At 47.3% G+C, this 10000-nt stretch overlaps 1 protein-coding gene across 1 annotated transcript in view; it reads left to right on the top strand.

Annotated features, from left to right (window-relative positions):
• fhod1 (formin homology 2 domain containing 1) overlaps positions 1 to 10000 on the top strand; it is a 71437-nt gene that overhangs the window by 17934 nt on the left and 43503 nt on the right. The gene's annotated exons all lie outside the window — the stretch shown is intronic.

Genomic DNA, 10000 nt, shown 5'->3' with positions numbered 1-10000 from the left:
AACTGTGTGCCAGAAACCATGGCTGAAAATACAGTACCTCAAATGTTGTGAAAAGGTTTATGTGTCTGTGCTAGTGTGCATGTATGAATTTATAGTATAGTGCAGGCACATGTGTACATAGGGTGTGTGTGTGTGTGTGTGTCTAAGCTTTGAGAGAGTTTGAAAGCTCTACAGAAGTGCCAACATGCAGTACACACTTACTCTTCCATGTGTGAGTGTGAGTCCGTGCCTATGTGTGTGCGTGTGTGCGTGTGTGTGTGTGTCTGTGTGTGTGTCTGTGTGTGTGTGATTATTGGTCCCCGTGTGGTTCTGCTGATCCCAATCTGTGATGCCAGGCCTCCAACCAGTTGCAGAGGCTAAGCTACGGTAAGCGCTGCCAGATGCCCAGCGGCGGACATGGGGCACTGACTGCTTCGCCCACGGCCACCAGGGCGCCGCTCCACTCGGGACTGGCCTCATATACTGCATTATCTCTGCTTATCAGCCATGTGTTGGCATCAAAGCATCTCTAGCAGCAGTGGAAATGTCTTTGGTGTTTGGAGTCTAGTGTGTTGTGTCTGTTCCTGAAGGGTTTTTTTTTTGTGGCCTGGTTTTGTGGAAAGAAAAACGCCTTTTATATGTGTGTCTGTTCTGCAAATATCTACTCTCTACACTTTGTTCTGTCACGGCTGATGAGGAGCTGTGACTCTGGGGGCTTGCGTTGCGACAGATGGATGATTTGGTGCTGACTGACTGAGCTGTGCGATTGAGAACCGACTGACTGACCCCTATTGAATGCTGGGAGTAATTTAGATTACTCGTGCCTTGGCCCCCGTTTTTTCCTCAAGAATGTTTTCTGACTAATGAGGAGGCTGTTTGCTGCAACCTTTACGTGTGTCCATATATGGCTGTGTGTGTGTGCGTGTGTGCGTGTGTGCGTGCGTGCGTGCGTGCGTGCGTGCGTGCGTGCGCGTGCGTGCATGTGTGTGTACGTGGATGTGTTCCATGATGTGTTCCAGTTGTGCGTGTGTGTGTGTGTGTGTGTGTGATTTCACCTTGAAAGCAGACCACCTAGGGACTCTTGACGCATCACACATGCGAACTTTGACCTTTGACAAAAACTTTGTTCATTGGCCCTTTTAAAACGTGTCCTTTTTACATGACCCTCAGGAGGGAGGGGGGTCTTTTTGCTCCACTTGGCCAGTAAAAACTATCCGCGGATGTCGGTCGGTGTTACAACTTCAATGCTCTGGACCAACTGCTGAGCGTGTTTGCACCTTTTGAGTCTAGACACGCACCGTGTGTTTATTTTGGTTCGCTTCAGTGTGGAAGCCCCTTTCCTCTCTCTCTCTTTTGGCGGTGCTGTGTGTGTTTGTCAAGGAAGTGCAGGAGACAAGAGAATAGGACGGCTCCGGGATTCACACTGAGAGGAATGTTGATGTCATGGACCCCTCATGTCACCAACCTAACCCCCACTGGAGAGCGAGTAGCCCAAAAAAGAAAGGAAATGCATTTTACACACAAAGGGTTTGTCAATCAGAGTCATTCTCAATGTGTACAACACGCACACGCACGCGCACGCGCGCGCGCGCGCACACACACACTCATGCACATTTAACTTCTCCTCACCAAGGGAGATCCTGAGGAAGCAGGGGTATTTGTTCCTAACGTGCTTCATCTCTAAGGGTTTCCCAGGATGCAACATGCTAGTTGTGAGCCAGAAGTATTTTTTTTATCTTGTTTTATGCTCACCTCACAGCGCTGTAGCAAAACACACACGTAATTAGGCCTACAGCAATGTGCTGTAGGTCAGAGAAATGTGTCTGTCAATAACTGACATAACTAGTTCAAAGGGCAAGCTTGATCGGAAATTGATATTGTATCTGTATGTTACAGTTGAGTGTGAGTGTGTGAGTGCGCGTGTGTCAGAGATATTTAAGTGCACTGCCAGCATGATCTTGGTGGTTAGGCCCTCAGGCAGTGAGGCTTCCTCTAGGTTACTGTCAGTTTGTCAGTGTGGCGTGTAGTGATTGATTTTACAATGCCATTCAAGTGCATAGCGACCCACTGACCTGAAACCCTTCTTTTGAGTGCAGATCTATTCACTAGTGGCCTTCAGTATGGTATTTGACTGCTTTCCTGATGGGGGAAGCCAGACAAGGTTTTAGGGGAGCCGTTCACTTAGGCCAGTGGTTCTCAACCTTTTTTAGGCCGGGACCCCACTTTGAGATCACAAATTTCTGGGGACCCCATACACATACAGTATTTTACACAACCAAAAAAAAGAAAGACTGAGCTAACTTGTAGGCTATTAAACTTGTAGCACAGTATTTCTGAAAAGATGTAAGACTGACCGTAACATTTCAATCAGATTAATAAGTAATATTGCAGTATAAATCTAAATCAGTGTACTTTTTTACACAGCAAGACATTCCAGGCGACCCCATTTGAATTCCAGGCGACCCCATTTGTATGGGGTCTCGACCCCAAGTTTGAAAGCCACTGACTTAGGCTTATTGTACCAACAGCATTGTCCAGCCTCCTAGCTCTGCATCCCATGATGACCTGAGGGGTATACTAAGAAGCTGGTTCAGGAGTAAAGCAGGTTAAGTTGAGAGGTAAATCACCAAATAGAAGAGCGTGGAACCTCCAGGCTCTTCTATTAGATGCTTTACCTCTCAACTTAACCTGCTTTACTCTTGATCCAGTTTCATAGTATAGGACAGCTGGAGTAGAGTAGGGCAGAGGAATATCTTATATTTTTCTGCCCTTCAGCATTGTATGCTGTGTGGCTCCTTTCCTGCGTGGGGAAGGCCAGGCAGATGTTTTAGGGAGCTGTTTACTTTGGTAAGCCTACTGGCGGCTGCGTTGTCCAGCTTCCTAGCTCAGCATCCCATAAGCTGGGAGAGTGCTGGGGTAAAGCAGAAGGAACATCTGATATCATTCTGCCCCTCCATATGTTGTCTGATTGCTTCCCTACTGGAGAAAGGCAGGCAGGGTTTTTGGGGGAGCCAATCACGTGGGCTTCTAGTACTGATGGCATTGTGCAGCTTTCTAGCTCAGCATCCCATGACCTGAAAGACAGCTGGAGGAGGGAGGGTCTTATTATCTTATTTTGCCCTTCAATGTACTGCTGTACTTCAATGTAAATTACATTGTAATGCTGTCTCACTGGGGGAAGGTAGCCAGGCTTTTTGGGGAGTTTTTCACTTGGGCTTCCAGTTCTGGCTGCACTGTCTGGGTTTCTAGCTCGACATCTTATGACCAAGGCTGGGCTGGGGCAAAATATCAGGCTGGGCATTTTCAGTGAAGACCAGTCCGCCAGGCATTTAAGAGAGTCAATGAAGCCTGTGACAGTATTTATAGTCATCTATTACAAGCTACTTTGACCAGAACAGCCAAAATGAAAATGTAAATCTGACTCAGAGAGGTCTGCTGTAGCGGACTGATGAGGACTGATGCCGCTACACCGGGGAGAGTAGCAGGACAAAATCGTCAACTGTCTACCGGGCAATTGCCCTGTTTTATGCCCTATGGCCAATCCAGCCATGTCCATGACCTTGGAGGAGGGCGAGCAGGACAGGAGTGCTGCAGTAGGGCAGACATGAAGAACATCTCACTCTGATAATCTCATCCTATCTGACTCAGGTGCTGCAGGAATGTGCCGACATCTCATTACTGAAAACTGCGTCCTCATCCCGACACACACACACACACACACACACACACACACACACACACACACACACACACACACACACACACACACACACACACACACACACACACACTGAACTGGGGCGCGTCATAATCAACATGGTATTTTTATGATGCTGTTAGGGCAATGTTGTGTCGCTACCAATAAACACTAAAAATCATGTGAAGGGTATCCACAGTTACACTGGACGATTAGATCTGAAACAATCAGCTGATATCATGCAGTTTTGAAGGGACTTTTCTTGACAGGGTTTTTTGTGTGTGTGTGTGTGTGTGTGTGTTTCATATCTCTGTTTCAATTATGGCCATACCATAAATGACCAAACGCTTCCCCTCCCTTTCCGCCGGTGTGTCATCCTCCGAGTGACACAGTCACCTACGTATATACCTTAAACACACCTCATTATGGCCCTACCGAGGCTCTAACAGTAGGGCACTGGGCTGCTACGCTGGCAACTCATGTTCGATTACGGCCTGGGTCCTTCGCTGATCCTTCCCCATGACTCTCTCACCTCGTTCATTTCCTGTCACTCATTCACTGTCCTCTCGTAAAATAAAGTCATAAAATAAAAGACCAAAAAATATACTTCTTTAAAAGACCTTTTTTATGCAGCATAGGGATATACTGTACAGTAAATCACCCAATCATCTTCCCTTCCCTCTCCCCTGTCATCATCCAAACGACAGTCACCTACATACAGTAAGCACACCTTCGTTTTTATAACCCATAGGAATATAATCAGTTATTAGCAGCCCTGATTGGGTTGTTATGGTAGTTATGGTTGTCATGACGCCTTCCACTAACTCTCAGGACAGGCTCCCCTCTGTTGTTTTCCCAGAGATGAATATAATTATGCATCAGGTAAACACAGGATTGGGATGCTCGCTCTCGCTCTCACTCTCTCTCTGTATCTCTCTAACACTATCTCTCTCTCTCTCTCTCTCTCTCTCTCTCTCTCTGTCTGAGATCCGTCCTTCTCACGGTTCTTCTTGGAATTGTTCCCAGCTTACCATTTGGTTGTCCTTGCAAACAGCTCCAGTGTTTGGATATCGTGTGTGTGTTTGTGTGTGTGTGTGTGTGTATGTATGGAGACGTGTTGTAAACACTTTTGCCTTGTTGACGGCACCCACCTCTCATCATAGTGAGTCTGTCGTGTCAACTGCGTCTCACAGAGCTTTGCACTGAAAAAAGGGGGCATGCGTGTGCGCACATGTGTGTGTGTGTGTGTGTGTGTGTGTGTGTGTGTGTGTGTGTGTGTGTGTGTGTGTGTGTGTGTGTGTGTGTGTATGTGTGTATGTGTGTGTGTGTGTGTGTGTGTGTGTGTGTGTGTGTGTGTGTGTGTGTGTGTGTGTGTGTGTGTGTGTGTGTGTGTGTGTGTGTGTGTGTGTTCACGGCTATCTTTGCATCTCTGACGGTGACACTGAGCCCTCTATTGAGACACACTAGATGCCTATGATGATGGCAGTGCTCATAACATAGGAATGGGAAGAATGATGGGAGGTGGGGGGCGTGGTGGGGCGGTGGGGCATAGTACAGATCAGATAGGGTCACTGGTACGTCCACTTCAGGCCAGTTCAATTGTGCTGAGAGCATTGTTTAATGCCTGTTAGGGCTGCACCATTGTTGTGCTTCTATTGTTTGGGTCTTGCCCGGGGTTCGATGATTTTGAGTAAGTAAACACGATAGGTTAACTTTACCGGCTGTGTGTCAGTGTGCTCCCCAGTTGGCTCCCTCTCTCCCTGGGCCCGGGACAACAGACCTCTTTGCCGTCCACCGTGTCCACTTCCCCTGTCCCATGTCTGACTGGCTCCACTGCGAGTCATGTTTCTAAATCAGGACTGAGAAATCTATGTCTCGAGGGCCATTTACAGCCTTTGAGGCCATCTTATTTGGCCCCGATATAATTTTAATGTTATGCTGTTTCACAGGAAATATGACACGTTGTGTAAAGGAATCTTACAAATTACATTGGCCACCTTCAATATGTAGGCCTAAAGTGTAAATCCTGGTTTGTGTTCATAGTACGGCCCTTGGAGGACTTTATAAAATTTGAAGTGGCCCTCGAATGAAAAAGTTTCCCCACCCATGTTTCTAAAGAGTGGGGAGTGGGTGGCTTTCAGATTACTTTTTTCTTCGTTCTGGACTCCCTCTCCCCCTGGGCCCAGGACAACATACCTCTATGCCATCCACCGTGTCCTCTTCCCTGGTCCCGTGTCTGACTGTCTCCACTGCGAGTCATGTTTCTAGAGAGTGTGATTAGGGAACACCATCACTATGGCCATGGGACCATGAGTGTCTCATGACCACGCAGGCCGAGGGGAAGACTGACTTTTGGCATAATTAATATAATGGGCTCCGTTTAGGAGGCCGATCAACCAAAAAAAGAAACCGTACCAAAGAACTTTTGGGAGCATGGTTTTTCACAGAGACCGAGAGAGAGAGAGAGAGAGAGAGAGAGAGAGAGAGAGAGAGAGAGAGAGAGAGAAGAGAGAGAGAGAGAGAGAGAGAGAGAGAGAGAGAGAGAGAGAGAGGAGAGAGAGAGAGAGAGAGAAGAGAGAGAGAGAGAGAGAGAGAGAGAGAGAGAAGAGAGAGAGAGAGAGAGAGAGAGAGAGAGAGAGAGAGAGAGAGAGAGAGAGAGAGAGAGAGAGAGAGAGAGAGAGAGAGAGAGAGAGAGAGAGAGAGAGAGAGAGAGAGAGAGAGAGAGAGAGAGAGAGAGAGAGAGAGAAGAGAGAGAGAGAGAGAGAGAGAGAGAGAGAGAGAGAGAGAGAGAGAGAGAGAGAGAGAATATCCCTGTCTGCCATTTGTGTATGTATTTGGCTGGAAACATCCTGGACGTTTGATAAGCTTGTTGTCATGTTTTTGTGTGTGCGCGCAGGCGTGCGCGTGTGTGTCCCCCTGTGTGCGTGTGTGTGACAATGTACTGGAGATAAGTTCTTTTTTTCCTCTCTGCTGTAGAACTGTCTCATCAGTCTCATGGATGACATTGTGTGCTGTGTTATCTGGGTGTCACAGGCCCTTGTGGTGTGGTGTATCCACTTCTCTTTGTCCCCTGTCTGCAGCCTAAACTTGTCTCTCTCTTCCTCCCGATGTGAGCACATAGACTCCAGCTGGGTCCTGTGGCTGCAAGCGAAGAGAGAAACACTCGCAGCGAGTGAAAAACTGAGGGAAACAGAGAGAGAGAGAGAGAGAGAGAGAGAGAGGGAGGGGGATGGGGATGGGGGGCGACAACAGAGCAACACGTAGCAAAACAAAACGTAGAGTGCATGACCATCATAGAAACGGACTGGCCGTTGTCAAAGCAATGAGGAAAACCTCAGTCACCGCAGGGCAAGCAGAAAAAGAAGCTACTACCTCGCCATCCCTCCTCCCTGTCATGCTCCCATTGATGTTACTACCGACCGTTCGCTAAAGATTTACAATGGAATGCCCTCAGCCACAGGAGATTTTTCTTACTTTTTCACGCCGTATCCTCCGGAAATTTGCTCAACCACGGTGGAATTTGCGTACGGTACGACCCCAGTCAGTGCCATGCTTTTTTTGAGCACTGCATGCCCCGGCATCGCTCATGCACCACACAACCTGTGTGTGTCTGTGTGTATGTGTATGTGTCTGTGTTTGCGTCTGTGTGTTCCAGATTCTGATCGCACTGACTTAACTTCCCATCCAGAACGTGTTGGCATCCAGCAGAATGACATTCTGCACTGTACTGTAATGTGTGGGTTTTAGCTGATTCTTGTTAAATGCCACATTAAGCCAAAGGTAGTCCAAGGCTAGCCACACGGGCCCTCTGTGTGCTGTATGCAGTCCCCCAGCACCGGCACCGGCACCGGCAGCGGCAGCAGGGAAAGTGATCAGGTCTCTGCCTGTGTTAACATCAATACTACAGCACTCTCTGTGTCTGTGCTTTGCTACTGGTGATGAAGTATGTATTGCACTGACTTCCAGTTTCTGCTAACCTGATTATCATCGAGTTTTAAATCTCTTCGAGACTTGGTCTGACCAAGAGCATAACAATTAACATTTCCCAAACGGCATGGTTGACCCGGCTTGCTCGGTTTGCTACTGGTTGCTTGCATCCCGACAAAATGGGAGGGGTTCCCGATTTTTCTGGAGCTCAAAAACGATATTTGTATTGCTCCTGGCCTGACTAGAAGCAACACTCAAGGTGTTGCATCACTAGGAGGACGCGGCCTGGCTAGTGTCTGCAGCAGGGCATCTCGTATGCGTACATGTCCAATACACACACACACACGCACACACACACACACATATAGAAATACGCACACATAGAGAAATACACACACACTCGGACACGCGGCAAGAGAATGGCTGCAGCAGTACAGTTGTTGGCAAGCATGACGAAAACTAGCAGGATTGCTGTGCAGGCTCCACATAGGAACTTGTGTTTGTTTTTACAAGTGGCTTAAAATAGGTAGACTGCTCACACTCACACAAATCTAAAGACACACACACCGATACAAGTGTCTGCAGTGCGCAGTCTGGACACACAGTACTCTATGGCAGAGAGAACTCTTCTCTTTTTTGGCTTGGCTGCTGGTGCAATATGAAATCCCAGACAGGAACTCTGTCAACCCTCCTCTCTTTTCCCCTCTTGCTCTCTCTCTCTCTCTCTCTCTCTCTCTCTCTCTCTCTCTCTCTCTCTCTCTCTCTCTCTCTCTCTCTCTCTCTCTCACACACTATTCATATCTCTCTCTCTCACTATTCATATCTCTCTCTCTCTCTCTCTCTCTCTCTCTATCTCTCTCTCTCTCTCTCTCTCTCTCTATCTCTCTCTCTCTCTCTCTCTCTCTCTCTCTCTCTCTCTCTCTCTCTCTCTCTCTCTCTCTCTCTCTCTCTCTCTCTCTCTCTCTCTCTCTCTCTCTCTCATTGTGTCTCTCCTGTTTTTCTTTCCCTCTTTCCGTCTTTTCCTTCCTCCATGGATTCCTTTGTCTGGGAGATATGGGAATTTCTTTTTCCATATGTGCTGATGATTAACTTTTTCAGCTCACTCCACTTCAAAGCTGAGTCACTGTCATGCACATGCCATTGTTTTATTACACAACACCGTTGCTCACAGCGGGAAGAGAGGAAGCATTTTCAAAAGGAAATGTTGTAATACATTATACTAATACAATTAATAATTTATCTAAACTTCATCCACCCACATCAGAATGATAAATCCAACAGTTTCAGAGTCCGACAGTTTCGGTATAGTGCCCATTGCTGGCAATGGTGATGTGTCACGGTCTTGTTAACACAACAGGAGATTGGTGTGATAACAACGAGAAGGAGGTCAGTGGAGAGTAAACAGGAAGTAGTCGTTTTCCCTCCAAATGGACATCATTCCCATTGTTTTGAACCTTGCACGCTTGTCTCTAGGTAACCCTGAGGCTAGCTAAATAGCGGTCGCTCAGTGTTGCCAGATTGGGCTGGTTCCTGCCCAATTGGGCTGCTTAGGATGGCCGTGTGCGGGTAAAAATAGCATTTATCAGAAAAACCCGCCCACTTTTTGCCATAGAAATCAATAGAGTTGGGCGGGATTTTGTGCTTCTAGGCGGGTTTTGAACATTCATCATCAGCCTCATCTGGCAACCCTGGTCACTCACTGCCCAGAGAGATGTTGGGTTCACGGCAAAACACAGTTGCCCAATATTGTTCTGCCTCAAAAGCAAATACCACAATAATTCCAATGCTTTTTCTCTCTTTTGGTCTCGGTTACGGTTTCAGACGCCCCCAAATCCCCCCCAAAACCCACAGTTTTGATTTAATGTTTAAATATGTGTGTCTAATACAAATAATCTCTATGGTTTTCAGAAGCCATGTCTCTGTCTGGTCTCGGGTTTCGTCCTCGTCACAGTAGGTGAAATAACGGCTGGGCCGTGTTGCTTGTGCTGGATGGGGCTCGTCTTAACTAATGACAGGCATCGAACACTCTCTTGGGCGGGTGGTGCGAAGCCGTGGCCGCAGTGTAATCTCTGTGACGATAGCTTGTGCTGAGTGCCTGTCTTAATTTTTCCCCTTGGCCAGCAAAGATATGGAATTTCATGACCAGGCAGATTTGGCTCCAGTGGCTCCCAACTCCATTGCCTACCCACAGTTCTGACACATACAACAAATGATGCTGCTGCTTGTGAGAGCCATCTTCCTCTGCAGTTGTTTTCTGTTAATATTTTGAAATACTGCATTTCTGGATTTACAAAGATGTCAATCTGTAGATGATGGGAATTGGGAATCGTCTTGGGAATGACTGGAGACGTTGGCGTTGTTTTTGAGTCCTTACAGACAATACAAATTGGAAAGTGA

This window comes from Engraulis encrasicolus, chromosome 22, assembly GCF_034702125.1.
Source record: "Engraulis encrasicolus isolate BLACKSEA-1 chromosome 22, IST_EnEncr_1.0, whole genome shotgun sequence".
In the NCBI taxonomy this organism is placed as follows: domain Eukaryota; kingdom Metazoa; phylum Chordata; class Actinopteri; order Clupeiformes; family Engraulidae; genus Engraulis; species Engraulis encrasicolus.
The sequence above is the reverse complement of the archived record's forward strand: the minus strand, read 5'-3'. Positions and strand labels throughout refer to the sequence as shown.